Below are 27,596 nucleotides of genomic sequence, written 5' to 3'. Positions count from 1 at the left end.
CCCCTTCTAGGAACTAAACTTCCATTCCATCCCTTGCTGCTATATTTTGTTCCTTGGAGAGGATGTTTTCCAAGACCAAGTCACAACTTTGTCACCCATGTGACATCACTGGGTGCCTGAACGGCCAATCAAAAAGCACCAGTGCCATCATAAGGGAGTCACATGTTCTCCATACCTGTGTATTCTCTCTTTGCTGCAAACACAGCAGCTGGGGGAGAAAAGGAAAAAGGAGTATGTCCAGCTGGCAGGGTGTTATTAATGGTTACTTCTGCAGGAGCAAAAGGGAGTTCACAAAAAAAAAAAAAGATATCAAATAAAAATATTTATTCTATTTCTTAATAATCATTCGTTTTTATTATGTTTTGTAATTATTTGTATTTATCTTGTTTTATAATAATATTTATGATTATTTAAAAAAAATATAAAATTATAAAATATTATTTAAAAAAAAGTGAACTAAATTATTATTAAAAGATAAAATAATAAACATTAATTTTTTATGCATTATCTTGTTTTATAATAATAATACTATTTATGATTATTTAAAAAAAATAAAAATTAAATATCAAGTTATAAAACGACAACATTAAAAAGGAAATTGAACTAAATTATTATTAAGGTAAAATAGTAATAAACATTAGAAATTAAAATAATAATATTATTAATAATAATAAATGAGAATGATTATGGTTATTAAAAAAATAATAAATTATATGCATTCTGGCTTCACCTTTAGCCCAGCTGCATTGCTGATCTCCTGACTTCACCGCTTCTTCAAATCAATGACCCAGAACAAAGCTGCAAATTAGTATTCAATAGTTTTTATTGAGTTTTTACAAAACAGTAAAAACAAAGCTTCAAATTAGCAGTTCACTGCATAAATATAGTAGAAATGACAGAAGCAACAATATCATGGCAGCCAGGCTGCTAGCATTTTCCAAATTTTCAGTGCAGTCTAGCCCATCTCGCCTCCCTAATATAGTTGTGTCTTTTTGATGGAGTACCCTAGGCACTGGCAAATGCTCATTTTTAGCTTTGGAATTACTCCGCTTAAAGAAAACCTGTACGAAGACAAACTATGGAGGGAGCCATTACCGACACCCTCCAGAAAATGCTTGTTTCCTGGCTGGCTTCAATATTTTCTCAGTGAATGACTAGGACAAGCATGCGGTTAGGTGGGTCAAAGTCAAGCCAGAATCTCTGTACTTGTTCTGGATTAGCATAAATAAATAAATAAAAAAAGGCACAAAAGCTAGGCAACTGCCGTAGCATTTTCAGAAAGTCGTCTGCAATGTGTGCTGGACGGCTATCACACTGATCTGATGAAACTACTAAATATGATCCACACACAGCTACCTTATTTCCTGGGGGAGACTAAAGCATGACATACAGTAAAATGTATAGAAAAAGAACACCCCTGCCGATATAAAACTGTATAATGTAGAGGAAAATATGACACATATGGAGAGCACATAGATAAGAGAGATTCTATAGGAGTCACACATGTCAAAGGATTGCCAGAGCTTATGGGTCAGCTAAAGAGAGGCTGCCTGCTTTCAGACCGGATTTGTCTAACTGAAGCTCCAGATTGAGCCACCCAGTAATAGAGGAATTGCTGTGATGTAGCTTGAGCTATTGAGCTCTGCAAGCATATTTAATGTAAGGTATAGCAGCGCTGCCCAAGCAGGGGCAGTTGGGACAACAAGCAAGATATGACAGAGGAGTACGGTATACAGAGTAGTAGGCATCAAACTGAGAAAGATAGGACCTTCCCAAACATGGGAATAGCAAGATGTGATAACTTGCTTTGTAACACAGATAGGAAGTGTGTGTCTTGGGTAAATTTAAAGGGTAGGAGAGTAAGTAGGTAGTTTGTGTTGGGGGGGTATCCCCCAAAGGCTCAGGGTTTGGAGTAGGGAGAGGTTTAGCTTAGGCTCAAAAGGATTCAAGGAAGAGCGCATATAACAAATAACTATGGATTGTGAGTCCTTAAGAATATCGTACAGCACAGGTGTCGAACACAAGGCCCGCGGGCCGAATCAGGCCCTCCAGGCAATTTCATGTGGCCCTTGCACCTCTCCTGCAGCTGTGGTATCCCCCCATAGAGAGGCTCGTCTCTGCCCTCCTGAATCAGCAACAGAGAGGAGGACAGAACTCCTCCTACAGATCCTGCACCTCTCTGTTTAGCTGCCTCCCCTGGTCTCAGCATTTAGCAGACCCCAGGCCTCCGCTGGTCCTCCTCCACTGTAATGTAAGGAAGGGTCGGGACTCTTGACTGTGGAGGGCTCCTGACATCTGATGTCGGGTGGGGGGGGGGGGGGGGTGCTCTGGACATCTACCTCTTACAGATGCAACCGGCCCTTTGAGGACAACCATAAATGCTGATGCGGCCTGCAATTAAATGGAGTTTGACACCCCTGCCGTACAGGATAATTTCCTCATAAGTCCCCATTCACACTCCTCCTTTCCCAAATGCGCGGCGAAGCACAGGAAACGCATATTGTGCTTTTCGGTACTTTTAATTAAAGACACCTGCTGGAAGAAGAAAAAAATGCACAACTATCCACCACAAAAAAGCGCAAGAGTTACTTCTTGGGCACGTTTGTTCCACAAAGGGCAGCTCATTCCAATGAAAGGGCTGCCCTATGTGGAACGCACAGAAATGCGCAAAAAATTTTAAAAAATAAATAAAAAATGTGAGCTGGAAAACAGATTACCGCTATGAGGAGTGTGAATGAGGCCTGACAAGCTGCAGGTTTTTGTGCGCTTTACTTCCTGAAAATTGCTTCCAGTCTAATCAGGATTTTTTTTCAGCATAGCTGACGAGGAGCACCTGCAAACATGTGAACAGAAGACAATAGCTCCATCTGCTGGCTTGAAGTGGGAATACATATTGCATCAAGGTGAAATATATATTAGATTTCCCCAACAAAAAGGGATTTTACATTTTTTTTTTTATTTTTTTATTTAAATTTAAGTCCTGACAATAATAAAAATTCATACACGGATTCAGATGTGACAAGGTGCACAATTTTGTCAGTTTGAATTCATCCCACCAATACTTAGGCTCTATTCACACCAATGTGTTTTTTTCATGCTTTTTGCAGAAATGCAGGACTTTAACCGCTTGCCGACCGCCGCAAGTAGATTTACTGCGGAGGTCAGCCCCTGCCAGGCAGAGTGACGTTAATTAACGTCACTAGCCTGGGAGGGTCTGGGGAGCGAGCGCGCGCCCGCGGAGGCGCGCTCCCGGACCCCCCCCCCGCGCGTGTGACCAGCGGACCCGATGTCCGCCAGTCACTCGGCGATCGGCGGGGGAGAGGGAGAATGTCAGGCAGCTTGTGTAAACAAGCCGCCTGTCATTCTCCTCGCTGTAAAGACACTGATCACACGGATCTACTATGTAGATCCGTTGATCAGTGTCCTTACAGCTCAAGCCACAGCCAATCACAGTAGAAAGCACGCCCCTAGGGACACACACAGTCCCTCCCTCCCAAATAAAGTTAACCCCTTCACTACCAGTGTCATTTTTACAGTAACAGTGCATATGTATAGCACTGATTACTGCAGTAATGTCACTGGTAACCCCAAAAGTGTCAAAATGTCAGTCAAGGGTCCGATCTGTCCGCCGCAATGTCGCAGTACCAAAAAAAAAAAAAAAAAAAAAAAAAAAAATCGCAGATCGCCGCCATTACGCGTTAAAAAAAAAAAAACAACAAAAATGACAAAAATCTTTCCCTTTGTTAGTAAACGCGATAACTTTTGCGCAAACCAATAAAAATACGCTTTTTGCGATTTTTTTTTTACCAAACATAGGTAGCATAAAACAAATTGGCCGGAAAATGTTAAAAAATTTTGATTTTTACATTTTTTTTTTGGGGAATTTCATATAAAAAATGTGAAAAATATTGCTATTTTTGCAAAATTGTCGCTCTTTTTTTGTTTATAGCGCGTGATCAAAAAAAAAAAAAAAAAAAAAAAAAAAAAAAAAAAAAAAAAAAAAAAATCGCACAGGTGATCAAATACCACCAAAAGAAAGCTCTGTTTGTGGGGAAAAAAAGGACGTCAAATTCGTTTAGGTACAGCGTCGCACGACCGCGCAATTGTCCGTTAAAGTCACGCAGTGACGAATCGCAAAATACCCCCTGGTCTTTTAGCAGGAAAATCCTCCGGGGCTTAAGTGGTTAAACATGGGCTCCTATGGAACACGTTCACATCAATGCATTTTTGTGCCTCTGCATTTTTGGAAAAGTCAGGGACGCAAAAAAGGCTGCTTATTTTGCCTCTATAGACTTCAATGAAGAAGCTGCAGAAAAGCATGTAGTGCATTTTTACCACAATTTTGCGCTTTTAAAATCTGCCCAGCAACAATCTTCCAACCGAAAAAAATAAAATAAAAAATGCAAAACACTAATCGCAGTAAAAAATAAATAAAAAAACACGTGGAAAGCACAGCAAAAAAGCACTACAGAAACGCTCAAAGGCGCCATGCATAGATGTGAACCGAGCTTTATTCTTAGGCCCCTTTCACACTTGTGCGACTTGTCCTGAGACTTGGGACTGCAAAGTCACATGACAAGTTGTACACCGTGATTTCCAATGAGTACCGTTTATATCTGTGCGACTTCAAGTCGCAGCGACTTCAAAGTAGTCCCTGCACTACTTTGGTCTAACTTGAGGTCCATAGACCCCAAGACTACACAGGCATTCGCCGCAAAATCCAGTGACTTTCAGGTTGGTGAAAGGGGACATCTAACATCATCAAGCTCTTTACTTCCCAGACTCTTTGGCCCGTCCTTATAATTCAGTTCTTTTAATTGGTGGAGGCCCAGTATCCCACGTAGACAGAATTCATTCTATTTACCTGTAAAATCTCCCCCTTGTGTAATCATAGCAGAGTCCTGAGACTGCCACCATAACGGATGTGATATCAGAGCCCAGCACACTCAGAGGAGTCATTCAATATATAGCGTGGGACTCCAAACTTTTCCATACATCTACATGGACCACATTATATATTTTAAAGATAATGGCAGACTAAAAAAAAAAAAAAATAAGGGCCCCCATTAGAGTCCCCCCCCTTACATCAGGGTCCCCATCAGAGCCCCCCCTCCTCTACATCAGGGTCTCCATCAGAGCCCCCCCTCCTCTACACCAGGGTCCCCACCGGAGCCCGTCCCCCCTCTACATCAGGGTCCCCACCGAAGCCCTCCCCCCCCCCTCTACATCAGGGTCCCCACCAGAGCCCTCCCCCCCTCTACATCAGGGTCCCCACCGGAGCCCTCCCCCTTACATCAGGGTCCCCACTGGAGCCCTCCCCCTTACATCAGGGTCCCCATCGGAGCCCTCCCCCTTTCATCAGGGTCCCCATCACCTTACTTCAGGGTCCCCATCAGAGTCTCTCCCCTTGCATCGATGTGCCCCCCATATTATCAGGGTCTCCATTAGAGTCCCTCTCCTGCTACATCAGGGTCCCCCCCTACATCAGAGTCTCCATTAGAGTCCCCCCCCCCCCCAACATTAGGGCCTCCACCAGAGCCCCCCCCCCCCCACATCAGGATCCATCAGAATCTCCCCTTCGCCGTACATTAGGGTCACCATCAGAGTCTCCCCTCCCCCCTCTTACATCAGGGTCACCATCAGCATCCCCCACTGCCTACATCAGGGACTCCATCAGACACACATACCAGGGTCCCCATCACTGCCCCCCCCCCCCCCCCAACATCAGAAGCAAAGACCATAGGCAGCTTCTGCTCACCTATATCCTCAATCAGTGCACACTGATTATATGCCACTGATCTGACCCGTGGCCCGCAGGCTTTAAGCCTGGTACACACAAATGTTTTTTCTTCGGTTAACCAGACACCTCTGGTCAGAGCCGCTGTACTAACCATCCAAAGTTAGTACAGCGAACTCCCCCACTGAGCTATTGTGTTCTGATAGGGAGACGCGCCCCCCAGCCAGAGCACTCCTAACCCTATTGCCTGAGGGCGCTGATCGGGAGCCAGTTGGCTGCTGGTTTTCCAGCATGCTCGTCCAATAGAAGCCGGGCAAATGCCGATCTTCTGCCGGCCCGGCTGACATACACTTGGCTTGAATGTCGGCCGGTTTATATTGAAGTTGTTTGATATCGCCTGGCATTACGCCCGTGTGTAGTAGGCTTTAGATTGGCGACCCTCTGCTCTGTTTTCCTCTTCACTCCTACTTCAGCAACTGCATAAGAGGTTATGTAGGAAGAGGAGGGGAGGGAGGTGGAGCTGTGCCAGCACAGATAGTAATTAGAGTGCCCACTGTGGTCAGTGTATCTTGACAGTGGCAGGCATGAGGGGGAGGGGATTACTCCATCCAACTCATTTGTGTAGATGGAGGAATCTAAGGGTGGCCATACATACCACAATCAGATTGTACAACCACTCACCCTCAACATTTATCCAAACCCCAACCCTGTGCCTCATCACTTATCCCCCAACACCGAATGCCCAATCTACAGACATGCTTAAAGCTTTTACATGCACCCATATAGGTCAGTCATGGCTCCTGTATGTCATCATGTAAGATGCAGGACCAGGACCTGCATTGTACAGGAGGACGGTGAGAGAACTGGATAATCTGCTGGGGGCCAAAGAAGAACATAAAGTAATTGTTATTCTTCCTTTCCCCCTGTAACCCATGTAGTGCACAGACAACCCCACTACATGGGTATGGTTATAAGCGGAGTTGGTTCTTAATCCCCACTTACTACATTTTGTTTTTTTAAATTCCTTTCTTACCTGCGTTTTATTCCCTAAAGTCCACTGTCTGTATGAATTGCCTGAGAAGCTTCCTGATCAGTGGATCCAGCGCTAAAGTCTGTGCCCAACTGGTCAACTGTGACAGCAGTACTCTGCTGTAGACTTTAGGACCTGAATGGACTCCTCTGCTGGAGACCCAACGAAGAACCCTCCTCTACTGGGAAGGAGACAGAAGACTTGGGACCCGGCGTGACTATGGATTCGGGGGTTATATGCTATAGAGCAGGGGTGTCCAACTCAATCTCATCACGGGCCGCATCAGCAGTATGGTTCTTATCAGGACGGTTTGTATCAGGGCGCACTGCATGCAGAGCACAGAGTTCGGGGGGGGGGGGGGCGCACTGCATGCAGAGCACAGAGTTCGGGGGGGGGGGGCGCGCTGCGTACAGAGCACAGAGTCCGGGGGCGCGCTGCGTACAGAGCACAGAGTCCGGGGGCGCGCTATGCATACAGCGCAGAGTTTGGGGGCACACTGCGTAGAGCACGCCAGATTTAGGGGCACGCTATGCAAAGTATGCAACCCCAATGGAGTTTCGCCATATTCCAGCTGCAAAACTGGGAACGAGGGCCACATGAAAAAGGCCTGGCGGGCCTTGTATTTGACATATGTGCGTTAGAGCATGTCATCCTATCTAGTGCTCTCAGCCTCCTCCAAATCTCCTTTATTTTTTTGCTGTTGTGATCTCATTTCCTGTTAGAGGGTGGCTAAACTTGTTCTCCATGGTCCTTCTGTGTGCTTCTTCCCCCCACCTCCCAATACTCAACTGAGACCCCTCTCGATCCAGCAATGTACAAGAGAGCCTCGGCTGTCCCAGGACTCCCTCTTCTCCTTGGCCCCTGCTGCTGTCAATTACAGCCAGTGAGGAAACAGCAGGTCAGTATGTTGAGTTATTTTGAGGGGACAGCAAATTTACACTGTTATACAAGCTGTACACTCACTACTTTACATTATAGCAAAGTGTTATTTCTTCAGTGTTGTCACATGAAAAGATATAATAAAATAATTTACAAAACTGTGAGGGGTGTACTCACATATATATATATATATATATATATATATATTTTTTTTTTTTATTTATTTATTTATTCATTTATTTATTACACACACACACACACACACATATTACTGTGCAGGTGATAATAACCTAAGAGAAATAAAGCTGCTTGCAATATCACAACAGAGCCAGTTGGGCAAAAATATACATAATAAAAGAATGCAGCGCTGCATATATATATATAAGAAAATTGTTATAGTAAATGTGTACACAACGTCTGTTTTTCGTTCAGTATGTACAGTAATCGCATGGAAATAATCCAATGCATTTGGTGGCTGTGGCTGGAGGGTCACAAATCACTTCCTCTGCTACATTTGCCAAGTCATTTGAGAACTTTCATACAAGGTAATAAAATTTTTGTTACATCATGATACACACCTCCAATAAAATTAATTTGTCCAATTTTCCCACATTGTGTACTAGGCTTTAGGCCCCTTTTCCCACATATGGTCCGTTTTTCATCCATCAGTTGACGGATGAAAAACGGACATCAATGTATCTCTATGTAAAAACGGATGACAACGGATGATCATCAGTTAACATCCGTTTTCATCCGCTTCCGCTTTTTTTGAACGGATGAATGCCCTATTTTTCATCCATCAAAAAAACTGATTGGACGAAAAACGGACAACAACGGATGAAAAACGGATGACAACTGACGAAAAACGGAAGACAACTGACGAAAAACGGAAGACAACAGATGACAACTGTCGAAAAACGGATGAAAAACGGACGTTGACTGAAGACAAAAAACGTGACTGAACTGATGAACTGAACGGACCGCATGTGTGAAAGGGGCTTTAGGCTACACACGCCTGTGTGATGCCGTGATTTGCAATGGCACCCCAAACGCTATGTGACGTTGCCGCGATTTCCGCATGCCGAATCAGGGTAACATCACACAAACAGAATCGCGGGACATATGATGCCCCAAAAAAGGTAAAAGAGCTTCTTTTGGGCATCACGCGTCCCGCGATTCTGTTTGCGTGATGTTACCGCGATTCGGCAGGCGGAAATTGTGGCAACATCGCACAGCGTTTGGGGTGCCATTGCAAATCACGGGCATCGCACAGGCGTCCCACGATTTGCAATGATTCCGGAACGCGGGCAGAATCGTGGTGATTCTGCCCGTGATCCGCTACACCCACATGTGAACGTAGCCTCAGCTTTAAGCCCAACAAGACAGATCCCATTCATTCCAATGGTCCCTGTTCACATCTGAACGTTCTGTCGCCTTAAGTAAAACGCCCGTCGCTCAAAAAAGTATATGAGCTTCTTTTTTTTTGGGGGTCCAAATCACTGTTTTAAATCATTTGGTGGAGGGGGAATTATGGTGTGGGGTTGTATTTCAGGGGTTGGGCTTGGCCCCTTAGTTCCAGCGAAGGGAAATCTTAGTCCCGTTTCACATATATGTGATGACAGACAGCGCACTTCTCTGAAAATCACATGCGATGTCTGTGCGATGCAAATTCAGCCATACAGATTGTACAGACTGTGTGGCTGAATTAACATCACATTCGGACCAAAGGCACACCGGACCCTTTTTTGGGTCTGCAGCCGAATCAGATCACCTGGAGGCTTACACCTATGCAATCCAAATCCTGTCCGAACTGACAGTTTGCACTGCGATATGCAAACTGATCTGGGGGTGTCATTAACTTTTTATTGACACCCCCAGCCATTCGCATATGGCAGTGTGAACTGCCTGCGATTTGAATGCAATGCGGGAACCCGCAGTGGATTCGCAAGGTTCCCGCATTTCATATATGTGAACCAATCAATTTTTCCATGGCTTTACGGACCTTGCTTTGTGCACTGGTCCAAATCATTTGGTGGAGGGGGGGGGGGGGGGGGATTATGGTGTGGGGTTATTTTTCAGGGGTTGGGCCTGGCCCCTTAGTTCCAGTTAAGGCTTCAGCATACCAAGACATTTTGGACAATTTCAGGCTCCCAACTTTGCAGGAACAGTTTGGGGATGGCCCCTTCCTGTTGCAACATGACTGCACACCAGGGCACAAAGCAAGGTCCATAAAGACATGGATGAGCGAGTTTGGGGTGGAGGAACTTGACTGCCTGCACAGAGTCCTGACTTCAACCCAATAGAACATCTTTGAGATTAATTAGAGTGGAGACTGCGAGCCAGGCCTTCTCATCCAACATCACTGCCTGACCTCACAAATGCGCTTCTGGAAGAATGGTCAAACATTCCCATAGACATTCCTAAACCTTGTGGACAGCCTTCCCAGAAGAGTTGAAGCTGTTGATAGCTGCAAAGGGTGGGCCAACTCAATATTGAACCCTACAGACTAAGACTGGGATGCCATTAAAGTTCATGTGTGTGTAAAGGCAGGCTTCCCAATACTGTTGGTAATATTGTGTATTTCCAGTGAAGCGACAGTCAAAAAAAAAAAAAAATTCTTCTACGAGACCAATAGGTGTTACATATAGAGACACGGGAGAAGGACGGCACACAAAGTGTATTTGGGGACACCCAGCAATCTGTGGAATCCCCCAGAATTGCACACACCGTCCAGCTGCTTCTTGTTCACTAACAAAAACCATGTGCTAAAGAGAGTCCCACCGATCCCTCCATAGGGATCATTGTATTACCACAGCCCGGAGCCCAGCTCGCCCGACCCACACTGCAGAGCTCTAGCAGAGGAGGGGGTTTGTGGGGGGGGGGGGGGGGGGGGGGGTCTCATCCCAGGGCTTTACCGTCCCCCTGCTGCTGCCATGCTACTGATAGCTGATTGCAATAAATGCAAAGGAAATAATCACTGAGCACAAGTCACCCAGCATGAAGCTCTGTGCAATGGAAACACAGAGCTACCTGACTTATCCCTCCTCCCCCATCCAGAACCATCCAGGTACATTACCTGTCCCAGGGGTGTCAGGAGCCCAGGTGCTGGCTGCACAGAGGTGCCAATCACAGCTGCTCCAGCTCCTCTGCTTCTACAACTCTGCTATACAGACACAACCCCCCCCCCCTCCTTTTCCCAGGGCTGGGGCGGGCCAGCAAAGAATCATGGGAAATGTAGTCTCTTTACTCTCCCTTTCATTGCATTGCCTAATATCTGCTCTTCTAATATTAGGATTGTTTATAAATAGAACAGGAAATGGATACAATGTTTGGGTTTATTCAATCCCCTCTATAAATACCACGTGCTGACCAGACTTTTCTCTGACACATAAGTAAAAATCTGTATTTTTTGCTAGAAAATTACTTAGAAACCCCAAACATTATATATATATATATATATTTTTTTTTTTTTACCGTATTATATATACGGTAAATCCCGGTTATATCGAGGTTCATTATTATTATATATTATATATATATATATTATATTATATTATATATATATACAATTTACCATATTATATATACGGTAAGTCCCAGTTATATCGCGGTTTATTATTTTTATATATTATATTATATTATATATATATATATATATATATAGATATATATAGATATAATATATATTTATATATTAAATATATATATTATTTACCGTATTATATACACGGTAAATCCCAGTTATATCGCGGTTCATTATTATTATATATTATATATATATATATTATATTATATTATATATATATATATACACAATTTACCATATTATATATACGGTAAGTCCCAGTTATATCGCGGTTCATTATTTTTATATATTATATTATATATCTATATATATATATATATATATATATATATATACATATATATATATAGATATAATATATATTTATATATTAAATATATATATTATTTACCGTATTATATACACGGTAAATCCCAGTTATATCGCGGTTCATTATTATTATATATTATATTATATATCTATATATATATATATATATATATATATATATAGATATAATATATATTTATATATTAAATATATATATTATTTACCGTATTATATACACGGTAAATCCCAGTTATATTGCGGTTCATTATTATTATATATTATATTATATATCTATATATATATAGATATAATATATATTTATATATTAAATATATATATTATTTACCGTATTATATATACGGTAAATCCCGGTTATATCGCGGTTCAGTTTTCACTGTCCCGGTATTTTGTGTTTTTTTTTTTCTGTAAGATCTATTCATTTTGATATCGAGTATATTTTCGCCATTTCACGGCATTGTTAATACGTTTTAAATCTCGCGTGTCGCAATAAAATAGCCGTACGTACCGATTCAGCCAATCAGAGCGTCGGTATTGTTTTCTCGACTGCTGATTGGCTGTTGTGTTCTAGAAGCATCTCGCTGCTCGCCTTGCTCTGTCTCAGTTCCGCGTTTCCCTACAGTGTACGGCGTTCCGCACAGCTTTCAGTGTTTGGTGCTATTCTTTTGTGTTTTCCATTCCTCTCTCTCAATTTCTTTTATGTGTTTAAATGTGTTTCTATTGTTTTAAAAGTGTTTATAAGCACTTGCCGACTGCCCGCCGCATATATACTGCAGGCTGGCTTGGTTGCACGAATCGCTGGTGGCGCGCTCCCGCCCCCACTAGGCAGCGGGGATTCCGAGCAGTGTGAAAGCAGCCTTAAAGTAAGCAGCGGGCCATATGACGCCCTTCCTTAGCGCCCATTCAGACTGGCGCGACACGACTTGCTGGGGCGACCTGTGAAGTCGCGGTGCACAGCGTGCACTGCAACCTCGGCGCGACTTGCAGGGACTTCATATAATTGAAGTCAATGCAAGTCGCCTCCAGGTCGCCCCAAAGTAGTACAGGACCCTTTTTCTAAGTTGGAGCGACTTGTGTCGCTCCTATTAGAACGGGTCCTGTACTATTCAATGGCGAGCGACCGACCGCGACTTGTCAGGCGACCAGGTCGTCTGACAAGTCGCGCTATTGTGAATGGACCCTAACAGTCGGTTCACACTAGCGCGACTTGTCAGGCGACTTGTCAGCCTGACAAGTCGCGCTCCCTCGTGGTCCATTGACCGCTACAGGACCCGTTCTAATAGGAGCGACACAAGTCGCTCCGACTTAGAAAAAGGGTCCTATACTATTTTGGGGCGACCTCGGAGCGACTTGCATAGACTTCCATTATGTGAAGTCCCTGCAAGTCGCTCCAAAGTCGTGGTGCATGGGAATGCACAAGTCGCCCCCGAAGTAGCCTCAGTGTGAACCGACTCAGCTGTAAAAAAAAAATTGATTTTCAACTTTAAATTCCAAAAAGTTTAAAAGATTATTAACCACCTGACGTCCGCCCGCTGGCTCAGCTGTACAAAACAACTTAGCTCTACGCCCCCACTAAGCAGCGGGGATGCCAATGCACGGGGCCGGCGGCACCGATTGCCGCCGGGCACCCGCAAACAATCCCTGCTGAGAGAGAAGAACGGTCAGCTGTTGTAAACACAGCCGACCGTTCTTCTCTCTGGAATGATCACAAAGTGCCTGTGATCCTTCTATATATAGGATCACAGATCTCTATGATCATTTTGACAAACCCATTCCCCCCCCCCCCCCCCCCCAGTTAGAAACACTCCCCTAGGCTTACATTAACCCTTTGAGCACCCCTGGGTTAACCCCCTTCCCTGCCAGTGTCATTATTACAGTAACAGTGCATATTTTTAGCACTGATTACTGTAGTAATGTCACTGATCAACCCAAAAGTGTCAAAAATGTCAGTTAGGGGTCCGATCTGTCCGCCGCAATGTCGCAGTCCTGCTATAAATTGCTGATCGCTGCCATTACTAGTAAAAAAAAAGTAAAAATAAAATAAAAATGACATAAATCTTTCCCCTAGTTTGTAGACGTGATAACTTTTGCGCAAACCAATCAAAATACGCTTATTGGGATATTTTTTTTAACAAAAATATGTATCAGAATGAAAAAAATAGTATCAGGATGAAAAAAAACATGATTTTCACTTATCGTGGGTGGGTCTGCAACGTAACCCCCACAATGGAGGGGGGTTTATTGTATGTATATATATATATATATATATATATATAATTTTTTTTTTTATAAATATAAAAATAATAAAAGAAGAAAAATATATATATATTCTTTTTTTTTTTTTTTTTTTTTTAGCAGAAACCCTAGGGAATAAAATGGCAGCCATTGCTATTTTTTATTTATTTATTTTTAATGTCACACAGTTTTTGCACAGCAGTTCTTCAAATTCTTTTTGAAAAACAAAATACACTTTAACCACTTGCTGACCGGCCGCCTCATATATACTGCAGCAAAGTGGCGCTATTGCATTCAGTTCAATAGCCACTAGATGGTGCCATCGCACCGTCGGAGGCGCCATCGCGCCATGATTGGCTAGCGGAGATGTCAGTCAACAGGTCCGGCCGACCCAATGTACGCTGGCCACCCCCAATCATCATCATGAGAGGCAGAACGGCGATCTGCCTGTGTAAACATGGCAGATCACCGTTCTGCAAGGGGACAAGATGGAGATCTTGTGTTTCTGCTAAGCAGAAACTCGAATCTCTGTCTTCCTTCAATCAGTGCAACCCCCACACAGTTAGTAAGCACCCCCTAGGGACACATTTAACCCTTTGATTACCCCTGATGTTACCTCCTTCCCTGCCAGTGTAATTGGTACAGGGACAGTGCGTTTTATTTTTATTTTTTAGCACTGATCACTCTTAAAATGTCACTGGTTAACCACTTCAGCCCCAGAAGGTTTTACCCCCTTCCTGACCAAGCCATTTTTTGCAAAATGCACTGCATTACTTTAACTGAAAAATGCACGGTTGTGCCACGCTGTACCTAAATAACATTGATGTCCTTTGTTTCCCACAAACAGAGCTTTCTTTTGGTGGTAATTGGTCACCTCTGCGTTTTCTATTTTTTGTGCTATAAACAAAAAACGAATGATAATTTTGAAAAAAAAAAAAAAACATATATATATATATATACATATATTCACTTTTTGCTATAAAATATATCCAATAAAAAAATGTAAAAAAAATAAAATTTGTTCATAAATTTAGGCCAATTTTTTTTTTTGCTAAAAAAAAATCTCAGTAAGCGTATTTTGATTGGTTTGCAGAAAAGTTATAGTGTCTACAAACTAGGGGATACATTTATGGATTTTTTTTATTTTTTTACTAGTAATGGTGGCAATCAGTGACTTATAGCGGGCCTTTGGTATTGCGGCGGACAAATCGGACACTAACTGACGCCTTTGACACTTTTGTGGGGACCAGTGACACAAATACAGTGATCAGTGCTAAAAATATGCTCTATTACTGTACTAACCACACTGGCTGGGAAGGGGTTAACATTAGGGGCAGTCAAAGGGTTACCTGTGTGCCTAACTGGTGTTTCAGTGTAGTGGGGGGGGGGGGGGGGAGGGGGTGCTTTTACTAGTGAAAGGCATGGATCTGTGTTCCTGCTTTACACAGAACGTCCCCTCCTGACACTTCTAAAAGTGACCCAGCCGCGAACCCCCCGCACAGGCCACTTTAATGAGAAAGACAGGAGCCTGGGGGAAAATGATACCAGGGTTTGGACATCTCTCTGCAGCCATAACCCCGGTATGTAATGTCAAAGTCATGACGTATCTTCTCAGGTGCCTGGCAAGTGGTTATAAACATCAATCACTTGTTACATTGTAATCAATCCCATTTAACAAACATCGATCACTTGTTACATTGTAATCAATCCCGTTTAATAAAATTTGTTCACTTGTTACATTGTATTCAATCCTGTTTAATAAAATTTGTTCACTTGTTACATTGTATTCAATCCCGTTTAATAAAATTTGTTCACTTGTTACATTGTATTCAATCCCCTGTTTAATGAAAATCGATCACTTGTTACATTGTATTCAATCCCGTTTAATAAACATTGATTACTTGTCACATTGTATTCAATCATCTGTCTAATAAACTTTGATCACTTGATACATTGTATTCAATCATCTGTTTAATAAACATCGATCACTTGATACATTGTATTCAATCATCTGTTTAATAAACATCGATCACTTGATACATTGTATTCAATCATCTGTTTAATAAACATCGATCACTTGATACATTGTATTCAATCCCCTGTTGAACAAACATTGATCACTTGCTACATTGTTTCAATTCCCCATTTAGTAAACATCGATCACTTGTTACATTGTATTCAATCATCTGTTTAATCAAATTGGATCACTTGTTACATTGTATTCGATCCCCTGTTAAATAGACATTGATCACTTGTTACATTGTATTCAATCCCATTTAATAAACATTGATCACTTGTTACATTGTATTCAATCCCGTTTAATAAAATTCGATCACTTGTTACATTGTATTCAATCAACTGTTTAATAAACATTGATCACTTGTTACATTGTATTCAATCCACTTGCCGACCTGCGGCGGTCAGCCCCTCCTGGGCAAAGTGACGTACCAGTACGTCACTCGCCCACGAGCCTCTAGGCTCCGATGTCCGCCGGTCACTCACGATCTCCCCGTGGAGAGGGAGAAAGGCAGGCGGCTGATGTAAACAAAGCCGCCTGTCATTCTCCCTGCTGTAACTGCAGAGACTGCTATGTAGGATCGTATGTCTCTGTGGTTACATCACACGCCACGCCCCCCCACAGTTAGAATCACGCCCCTAGGGACACACTTAACCCCTTGATCACTAATAAAGCTAACCCCTTCCCTGCCAGTGCCGTTATTACAGTAACAGTGCATATTTATAGCACTGATTACTGTAGTAATGTCACTGGTCCCCCCAAAAGTGTCAAAAATGTCAGTCAAGGGTCCGATCTGTCCGCCGCAATGTCGCAGTCCTGCAAAAAAAAAAAATCGCAGATCGCCGCCATTACTAATTAAAAAAAAAGCAATAAAAATGACATAAATCTTTCCCGTAGTCAGTAAACGCAATAACTTTTGCGCAAATCAATCAAAATACGCTTATTGCGATTTTTTTTTTACCTAAAACATGTAGCAGAAAACAAATTGGCCTAAAATGTTAAAAAATTTAGATTTTTACATTTTTTGGGGGAATTTCATATAAAAAATGTGAAAAATATTATTTTTTCAAAATTGTCGCTCTCTTTTTGTTTATAGCGCAAAAAGTAAAAATCGCACAGGTGATCAAATACCACCAAAAGAAAGCTCGGTTTGTGGGAAAAAAAGGACAATAATATTATTTGGGTACAGCGTTGCACGACCGCGCAATTGTCCGTTAAAGTCACGCAGTGCCGAATCACAAAATATGACCTGGTCTTTGAGCAGCCAAATCCCCTGGGGCTTAAGTGGTTAATAAAATTTGATCACTTGCTACATTGTATTCAATTCTCCTGCTTATTAAACATCGATCACTTGTTACATTGTAATTAATAAACATCGATCACTTGTTACATTGTATTTAATAAACATCGATCACTTGTTACATTGTATTCAATCCCCCGTTTAGCATTATTCTGCTGATTTTTAGTTTTCTACTTTCAGCCAATGGCTGCTGTGGCAGAATTTGGGAAATGTGTTTATTTTGTAGAATTTCCTGTCCCTGGCAGATTTCTGGGCTCTTCCTGCTGCTGGCCACACACCTTACAATCTCATTGTACAATCTTCCTTATAGTGGCTGTACACAGTGCAAAGAAACTGAACGATCGATGTCCAATTCAACCAAATGATTGAAAAGATAAATCGACACAATAAAAATGGCCTCGATTGATGAGCAAAAATGATCAGATGGGGTCAATCGATGGCATTTTTGGGGCCCTTGTAAATTGCCTACAATCGTTCTACAAGTAAGTGCGTGAAAAAAATCATCAATCAGCCCAGTGCAATTGTTTTCTTTCCTGCCACAACCAATCAGATTGGGTCAATTAAAGCTGTTACTATCTGTCGCTCATCACTCAGCCAATCGATGTATTGATGTGCGATGCACTGCGTGCTGAAGCTTTGTGTCTAAGATGCACCCACTGTAGGTTGCAGTATATTACTATGTGCTGTGCCTGTTGTAGTGCATTGGCAGCCCATTCATATAAATAAAATGCATAAACGCACTGCGCCCAACTAGAACTGTCAGGGAGGGGCCTCCAGAGCTGTGCTGACCAACTTTCCTTGTGGGAGACCTCAAATGTGACCCTCAGCATCACCAAAGGGCCACACATAAAATTCCGTGAATATTCAATGACATAATCAGCAAGAAATAATCAGAGACTGCAGACATGATACAAGAGAGGGTCAGAGACTGCAGACATGATACAAGAGGTGGTCAGAGACTGCAGACATGATACAAGAGGTGGTCAGAGACTGCAGACATGATACAAGAGATGGTCAGAGACTGCAGACATGATACAAGAGATGGTCAGAGACTGCAGACATGATACAAGAGATGGTCAGAGACTGCAGACATGATACAAGAGTTGGTCAGAGACTGCAGACACGATACAAGAGATGGTCAGAGACTGCAGACACGATACAAGAGATGGTCAGAGACTGCAGACACGATACAAGAGATGGTCATAGACTGCAGACACGATACAAGAGATGGTCAGAGACTGCAGACATGATACAAGAGATAGTCAGAGACTGCAGACATGATACAGTAGATTGTCAGAGACTGCAGACATGATACAAGAGATGGTCAGAGACTGCAGACATGATACAAGAGATGGTCAGAGACTGCAGACACGATACAAGAGATGGTCAGAGACTGCAGACACGATACAAGAGATGGTCAGAGACTGCAGACACGATACAAGAGATGGTCAGAGACTGCAGACATGTTACAGGAGATGGTCAGAGACTGCAGACATGATACAAGAGATGGTCTGAGACTGCAGACAGGATACAAGAGATGGTCAGAGACTGCAGACAGGATACAAGAGATGGTCAGAGACTGCAGACATGATACAAGAGATGGTCAGAGACTGTAGACACGATACAAGAGATGGTCAGAGACTGCAGACACGATACAAGAGATGGTCAGAGACTGCAGACACGATACAAGAGATGGTCAGAGACTGCAGACATGATACAGGAGATGGTCAGAGACTGCAGACATGATACAAGAGATGGTCAGAGGCTGCAGACACGATACAAGAGATGGTCAGAGACTGCAGACATGTTACAGGAGATGGTCAGAGACTGCAGACATGATACAAGAGATGGTCTGAGACTGCAGACAGGATACAAGAGATGGTCAGAGACTGCAGACAGGATACAAGAGATGGTCAGAGACTGCAGACACGATACAAGAGATGGTCAGAGACTGCAGACACGATACAAGAGATGGTCAGAGACTGCAGACACGATACAAGAGATGGTCTGAGACTGCAGACATGATAGAAGAAATGGTCAGAGACGGCAGGCATGATACAAGAGATGGTCAGAGACTGCAGACAGGATACAAGAGATGGTCAGAGACTGCAGACACGATACAAGAGATGGTCAGAGACTGCAGACACGATACAAGAGATGGTCAGAGACTGCAGACACGATACAAGAGATGGTCAGAGACTGCAGACATGATACAGGAGATGGTCAGAGACTGCAGACATGATACAAGAGATGGTCAGAGGCTGCAGACACGATACAAGAGATGGTCAGAGACTGCAGACATGTTACAGGAGATGGTCAGAGACTGCAGACATGATACAAGAGATGGTCTGAGACTGCAGACAGGATACAAGAGATGGTCAGAGACTGCAGACAGGATACAAGAGATGGTCAGAGACTGCAGACACGATACAAGAGATGGTCAGAGACTGCAGACACGATACAAGAGATGGTCAGAGACTGCAGACACGATACAAGAGATGGTCAGAGACTGCAGACATGATACAGGAGATGGTCAGAGACTGCAGACATGTTACAGGAGATGGTCAGAGACTGCAGACATGATACAAGAGATGGTCTGAGACTGCAGACATGATAGAAGAAATGGTCAGAGACGGCAGGCATGATACAAGAGATGGTCAGAGACTGCAGACATGATACAAGACTGACCAAGAACCAAATAATTTATATCAATATTAATACTCTAAGACAGGGATGTCAAGCTAAATTCGATCACGGGCCACATCAACATTATGGTTGCCCTAAAAGGGCCAGTTGTATCTGTGAGACTAGATGTCCAAAGATACCCCCCCCCCTACATCAGATTTTTAGCGCCCCCCCACTCCCCACACCATCAGAAGTCAAGAGTCCCCCACCCTCCCTTAAATCATTGTGCTGTGGCCAGGAAGAAAATGGGGCAGAGCTAGGAACCAGAAAGTGAAGAGTCTGGAGGAGGACATGAGGAGAGCTGGAGTCAGCTGCTGGAGTATGCTCAATGCAGACACCAGGGGAGGCTAAGAGGAAGGGGTGCTGAGGCTGCACAGAGAGGATCTGTAGGAGGAGTTCTGTTCTCCTCTCTGCTGCCAATTGCTGAGATAAAGTGAGGGCGGAAAGAAAGGGCAGGAAGGGGTGCTATAGTTGCAAGGGCCGCATTAGAGCCGCGGGCCTTGGGTTTGACACATGTGCTCTAAGATAACAATACCAGTGAGATAACCCTACAGGTCCAGTTCTATTCTTCCACTTTCCTCACCTACAGAGCAAAACAGGACTCTTATTCTTAGACTGTCTAATACTGTTTGGTTCATCTACAATCGGGCTGAATATTCCCTTCCATCGTCCAACCTTATGAAAAGCAAATTCGTGTTCACTTTGAATACCCAACCATGTGCAGATAAATCAAATAAACAAGAATTATTTTTTTTACATTACTTTGAATAATTATTGAATAATTATTTATTGATAATAATCAATAACTATTCAATAATTATTTATTGAATGATTGGAATTACTATTCACACATATTACTGTTTGCTGATTCTCAAAATCTTTAGCAAATCAATCTCAGGGTATCTTCACTCACTGTATAGAAATCTGCCATAAAACAAGGACTTTGTCTCCCTCTTGTGGTCAAATGTCATATTGCTCTTCATCATTTTTCCACATTGTCCTCCTTCCATTGCCATGTATTTACCATTTCTACAGATAAATGATTAGTGTGTAAATTTAGACGTAATCATTATCAAAAAGAAGTTTGCATGTTCTCCCTGTGCCCGTGTGGGCTTCCTCCGGGTACTCCGGTCACCTCCTACACTTTAAAGACATGCTGGTAGTAGAGCTGCACGATTAATCGTTAAAAAATCATGATCTCGATTTGATTCACTCACGATCTTAAAACAGCATGTCCTCCATTCTTACTGAGCCGCTCTCTGCTCACTCACAGCTGTCAAAAAAAAAAAAAAAAAAGAGGCACTGCAAATGTTTATTTACATTGTTAAAGCTGCTAGAGAACTATAAACACAATGTTTTACAATGTATCATTTTGTTCTTTTTAAGAGTCCATTGTGTAGTACAGGACCCGTTCTAATAGGAGCGACACAAGTCGTTCTGACTTAGAAAAAGGGTCCTGTACTACTTTGGGGCGACCTGGAGGCGACTTGCATTGACTTCAATTATATGAAGTCCATGCAAGTCGCGCTGCTGTGCACCGCGACTTCACAGGTCGCCCCACAAAGTCGTATCGCGCCAGTCTGAATGGGCTGTAAGGCTCCTTTCACACGAACGATCCGATCTGATCCGCCTGTCAGTTTTTCAGGCGGAACTGATCGGATCCTCTATGCATCCCTATGGGGCAGTGGATGTCAGTGGAGACACCTCCGCTGACACCCGCTGCTATGCGATCCGATCCTGTCTGTGAAATCCGGACGGATGGAAACCCTATTTTCCATCCGTCCAGGGGATCGGATCGGATGAGAATGGACAGGCGGTCTGTTCTCATCCGATCTCCCCATAGAGGACAGCAGGGCTCTGACACCTCTCTCTCTGCACACAGAGCGGAGACGGAGCTGTCATCCTCCTGCTCAGCAGGGATCGGCGGATCGAACCCCCGCTTAGCAGAATGGACTCTGCCGACGGAAGGGAGCCGTGTGAAAGGGGCCTAAAGGAATGAACTTCCGTCTGTAAAGGAGGGCAGTTTAACCTCTTAAAGACTTAGCCCTTTTCTGACACTTGCTGACACACAAGGTAAAATCAGTATTTTTTGGCTAGAAAATGATTTAGAACCCCCAAACATTATATATATATATATATAGCAGAGACCCTAGTGAATAAAACAGCGATCGTTGCAATCTTTTATGTCACACTGTTTTTGCGCAGAAGTCTTTCAAACAGAAATACACTTTAATGAGTTTAAAAAAAAACTAAACAGTAAAGTTAGCCCAATTATTTTTTTGTATAATGTAAAAGATGATGTTACGTTGAGAATCGTGATCTTTATTCTAAACAAAAAAATTGTGATTCTCATTTTTGCCAGAATCGTGCAGCACTAGCTGGTAGGTTAATTGGCTCCTGTTTATATTGGCTCTAGCATGTGTATGTATGAATGGGACCGTATACTCCCGGGGGGCAGGGACTGATGTGAATGTACAAAATATATGAAAAGGGTTGCATAAATTTGCAACGCTATACAAGTACGTGTAATAAAATAAATCAATTAAAAATGTACTATAAAATATCAGTGGTTCAATCCAGCAGAACTTCAAATCTGACCGGAAAGGAATGCCAATTAATAATAAAAAAAAAAAAATTATAACAAAATTTATAAATGCATTCATTTCATTTAGATTACATCACATGATGAGATAGTAGTAACCTCAAGATAGCTGCACTATATAGAAATCTGCAATAAAACAAGGACTTTGTCTCCCTCTTGTGGCAAAAATGTCATATTGCTCTTCATCATTTTTCAACATTGTCCTCCTTCCATTGCCATGTATTTACCTTTCCTGACAGACTCCATGGCAGCACATGTATGGGTAAGCTCCGCCTCCTCTCCTACCCTATAGGACCCCACTCCCATAAATCTTTGCTCCATACCAGGAGCCGTGTTCCTTTTTTGTCCTCCTCCTGCAAGAAGAAAGTCTTACCTTATAGGATATCTATCGGTTTCAGGCGACCTGGTGTCGTATGCCTCCTGTTTTATGTCCAGCAATCTCAACATTTATCGGGTGGACCCGGGCAATATTGTCTTGATGCTGAAGATGCTGTAAATCCTGCATGAGAGGTGGGCTGCATTGTTGGCCAATACGTCCTTGCTATTAAGCGGATAGGCCCTGATGCCCTGTCACACACGTGTGTATTTATCCAGGCCTGAGACTGTTCGGCTATCATCATGGTGGTAAAGTATAAAACTTTCTTTGGTCATTGTATTTCCTGTTTGTTTGCGGCTGAAGCGCTCCTGCGTTCCAGATCGCCGCTTAGGCTCCTCCCCCTGCTTCTCCGGACCTCCGATTGGTCGTCCAGGATGAGGCTTGGCTCTGGCTTCGTTCGCGCATGCGCGCGCACCACTCCTGATCTCCTATGACGCTATTGCGTCGATGGGGGCGTGGCTTCGTGGCTCCCGGGAGATTTAAGCAGCTGTCAAAGCTGTTTTCAGTGGGATGTCTGCGGGCCTTGCGGTGGCTTCCCCGTGCTGTCTTTCTGCTCCTCAGCGGTGAGTCATGCTTTGAACCAGTGGTTATTGGGGGTTGGGGGGGATGGTGTGGAGACGAAAGTTAGTACATGTATGCTTACTTTCTTCCTGTTGCAGGCTGTGCTTCTATCTGCAATGGATGTTTCACCACCCCCCGGTGGCCAGTCCCTGCGCAACAGGTAAGCTAGTTACCTTAACCCTTACCTGTTTGCATTGGCTGGTGGTGTGAGGAGCCTAAGTGTGTTTTCCCTGTTTCTTTCTCTATTTTCAGCCCTCTTAGTTTTGACCAACGTCCCATTTCTGGATCAAAGGCTCGATCTCCTTTAGTCCACCGACACTCTTCATCAAAATCTTGTCATAGGTCTAGCTCCAGGTCTAAACGTCATGGAGACACTGCCAGTTCAGTCGCACCGCGACAATCCCGCCATTCTGACCGTGGTTCAAGGAAGTCATGCTGGGGCTGCCGAGCCCGAGTCCCTGAGGATAGATCCTTGTGTGATATCGGTTATTCCAGGGTACTAAAGGAGAAGCAAGACACTGTACAACCAGTGGAGTCTATGGTCAGGCGGATTGTACAGGAATCTCTCAGAGACTGGGATCCTGGTGGGCTGTCTGGTCACTCTTCAGAGGCTCCGGGTCCCCTCCCAAGGGATGAGTTGGAGCCAGGTACTTCTCAACCGAGTCGCTTTTCGGAAGATTCTACAGACAGCGAGGATGATTTGGAAGACCAAAATGTAGGTTTTGAACTTGCTATGGTTCCACCGCTAGTTAAAGCGGTTAAGGAGGCATTAAAGTGGGAAGATCCAGCAGAGTCCCCAGCTAAGCAAAATAAATATTTCAAACATCTTAAGAAAGAGTGTTCCCATTTTCCCCTTCTGGGGGAATTGGGAGAAATGATTACAGATGAGTGGCAGGGAGTTGAAAAAAGAAGCTCTTTGTCATCCAAGATCTCCAGGATGTATCCCTTTAAGAACGATAAAGTGAAACATCTAGATTCTGCTCCCGCGGTGGATGCGGCCTTGATGAGGTTGGTGAAGCATGTGACCTTACCATTAGAAGACTCCGTTTCCTTCAAAGACGCTCTTGACAGGCGGATCGACACAGATCTTAAAAAGATTTATCTCTCCGCAGGTATGGCTTGTAAGCCGGCCCTGGCATTGGCAGCCACATCCAAGGCGATGGAAGCCTGGGTGGACAACGTGGAGGCTACACTTCAGAGTGTCTCCGAAGAGGTGGCCAGGAGCTTGGCCATTCAAGAGTTGAGGCTGGCAACGGCTTTCTTGGGGGAGGCATCCATTGATATCATCCGTTTGGCGGCGCGGGTCATGCTGTCCTCTGTCACGGCCAAGCGCGCCTTGTGGTTGCGTCCCTGGTGGGCTGACCCTGCCTCTAAACAGGCTTGGTGTAGAATCCTCTTTGAGGGTTCTTCTCTCTTTGGTAATAAACTGGACAGTGCTATTTTCCGTGCCACTGGTGGTAAATCGGGGTTCCTTCCCCAGGATCGCCGGTTGATGGACCAGAAAAGACCTCAAAACAGGCAAAATCCCGATCGTGCCAGAGAGGCTCGTTTCTACAGGCCTGGCCGTTAGTTTAGGAAGAACTGGAAGCGCCCTCAGTCTACGGGGCAAAAGTTCTCCAGAGGGAAATCTTCTGGAGGCTGAGAGGCAACTAAGTCCTTTTGATATCGAGCCTGTCCAGACAGTGCGGGCAGGCGCACGCTTACTTCAATTTGCGCACGTCTGGGCAGCCTCAGTCGAAGATCAGTGGACTGTCAGAACCGTATCACAATACGCATGTGTGGATCTTCGACAAAAGTCCTATTCTTCATTTCATTCCGACGGCCTTACCCCGTTCAGAAGAAAAGAAGTTGACTCTTCTATCATTTGTAGAATCCCTGGTTGCCCAGGGTGCGGCAGTGCCTGTCCCAACCGAGGAAAGGTTCCAAGGCATCTACTCTCCGCTCTTCATGGTCTTGAAGAAAAGCGGCTCTTGGAGGCCGATTATAGATCTAACACACCTAAACACCTTCATCAAGAAAGAGAGGTTCAGGATGGAGACACTTTTCACAATTCGTCAAGTGGTGCAGCCAGAGGATTGGATGATATCCATAGATCTGAAAGATGCTTACTTTCACGTCCCAGTCGCAACAGAAATGCAGAAATGTCTTCGATTCGCAGTGGATCAGGTGCATCTTCAGTTTACCTGTCTCTCTTTCGGGCTTACCACATCACCTCGAATCTTTTCAAAGATCTTACTGGCTGTGGTAGCCCTGATCAGAGCAAAAAGGATTCGTCTTTACCATTACTTGGACGATTTGCTTCTTCTGTCAAGACACCAAGATCAAATTCTGCATCACAAGGCTCAAGTAATTTCCACCCTTCAAGAGTTCGGGGGGCTCCTGAATTTGGAAAAAAGCCATCTGGAACCCACAAAGTCGTTGGTCTTCCTAGGGGCCCTCTTCGACACTTCCAGAGGCACTATCTCCCTTCCATTGGAGAAGATTCCGATAATTTGCAGCAGGATTCGTCCGGCATTATCAGCCTCTCATCTCCGTGCGTCCCAGTGCATGAAGATAATTGGGACCATGGTCTCCACGGCTCCCATGGTGAAGTGGGCACAGTGGAGGATGAGGCCCTTTCAGATGGGATTCCTCCAACAGTGGAGTTTCGAGAGTCCGGAAGTCCTCATTCGGATAACAGCGTCCATGAGGGAAAGCTTAACCTGGTGGCTTCAGCTGGAAAATCTCTTAAATTGCCATTCGATCATTCCAGCATCCTGGTTGGTCGTGACTTCGGACGCCAGCAGGACGGGATGGGGAGCACACTGCCTGTCGGAGGTGGCCCAGGGCAGTTGGGATTTCCCTGCCCGCGGGGTGGCCTCGAATGTACTGGAGCTTCGGGCAGCGTTCTGTGCTCTCCAGGCCTTTCAGCATCTGGCGACCGATGCCTCGGTCCTCCTAAGACTGGACAATACGACAGCTGTCGCCTACATCAAGAGACAAGGAGGCACCCGCAGTTCTTCTCTTCTGAAAGAAGTGAAACCAATTATGGATTGGGCGCAAAGACATCTGTCAAACCTGTCGGCCGCCTACCTTCCAGGTGTCCAGAACGTCCAGGCAGACTTCCTTTTGAGGTCTGTTCTGGACAACGAGTGGTCACTTCATCCAGAGACCTTCAGGTGGGTCATGTCTCTAGGATCCCATCCGGAGGTAGATCTATTCGCATCTCCAAGCAATGTCAAACTAGAGAAATTCTATATGAGGTGGCGCTATCCCCAGGCCTACGGGGTAGATGCCCTGACGGATCATTGGAGCTTTCACAGAGCTTACACGTTTCCCCCAGTGCCAGTCATATTTAAGTTTCTTCAGAGACTCAGGACGGAGAGAGTGGAGATCGTAGCGATTCTCCCCTTCTGGCCAAAGAGACCGTGGTTCCCTCTGTTGTTCCAGCTGAGCTGTCGGGACCCGGTACCTCTGCCAGCCAGGCCGGACCTTCTATCCCAAGGGCCTATTCTTCATCCCTGCCCAGCACAGCTTCATCTCATCGTATGGCTTTTGAGAGGGAAAGACTGAAAGCTCTTGGGTGTCCAAACGAGGCGATCTGTACAATGATGAGTGCCAGAAGACCCGGCACCAACAAAGTTTACGAAAAAGAATCTGGTCCAAATTTAAGGATTATGTGGATAGCAGATCTGGTTCTGTTACTGACCCAGGAATCCAGGATATTTTAGGCTTCCTCCAGTCCGGGCTGGATCTTGTCATTGGCAGTAAGTTCTCTTTGAGTCCAAATTTCAGCCATTTCGGCTTTTACTGGGACTGCATGGGTGAAACACTCTCTGGTTCGCCAGTTCTTCAGAGGTGACACTAGGCTAAGACCTCCTAGAAAACCCAGGTTACCTAAGTGGGATCTTCCTACGGTTTTGGATTTTCTTTCCTCAGTCACCTTGAATCAGGAGGATCCATTCTTCCTTAAAAATATCTCAATGAAGATGGCCTTTCTAGTGGCTATTACATCAGCCAAACGGGTTTCCGAACTCAGTGCCTTGGGCTACAAGGAACCATTCCTTACGTTTTTTCCTGACCGGGTAGTATTGGTTCCGATGCTTGGCTCCAATCCAAAGGTAACGTCGGTCTTCCATGTCAACCAGGAGATTGTCCTGCCTACGTTCAAATCTCAGAATGAAAATTCTATCCATCCTTTGGATGTGGGGGAAACTTTACGGCTATATCTGGAGACCACGGCTCCTTTCCGCCAGTCAGACCACCTTTTTGTCCTCATCCA

At 44.2% G+C, this 27,596-nt stretch overlaps 1 protein-coding gene across 1 annotated transcript in view; it reads right to left on the bottom strand.

Annotated features, from left to right (window-relative positions):
* The window catches only part of CAPN5 (calpain 5), a 192,280-nt gene extending 181,451 nt beyond the window's left edge, over positions 1-10,829 (bottom strand). Inside the window, exon 1 of the mRNA XM_082245916.1 lies at positions 10,723-10,829. The gene's annotated coding sequence lies outside the window, so the exon portion shown is untranslated. The remainder of the gene's footprint in view (positions 1-10,722) is intronic.
* Positions 10,830-27,596: the final 16,767 nt, after the last annotated feature.

The sequence above is a fragment of the Pelophylax lessonae genome, assembly GCF_965119305.1.
Source record: "Pelophylax lessonae genome assembly, chromosome: 2".
Taxonomy (NCBI): domain Eukaryota; kingdom Metazoa; phylum Chordata; class Amphibia; order Anura; family Ranidae; genus Pelophylax; species Pelophylax lessonae.
Note: the sequence above shows the minus strand (reverse complement) of the source record. Positions and strands in the feature narration are given on the sequence as shown.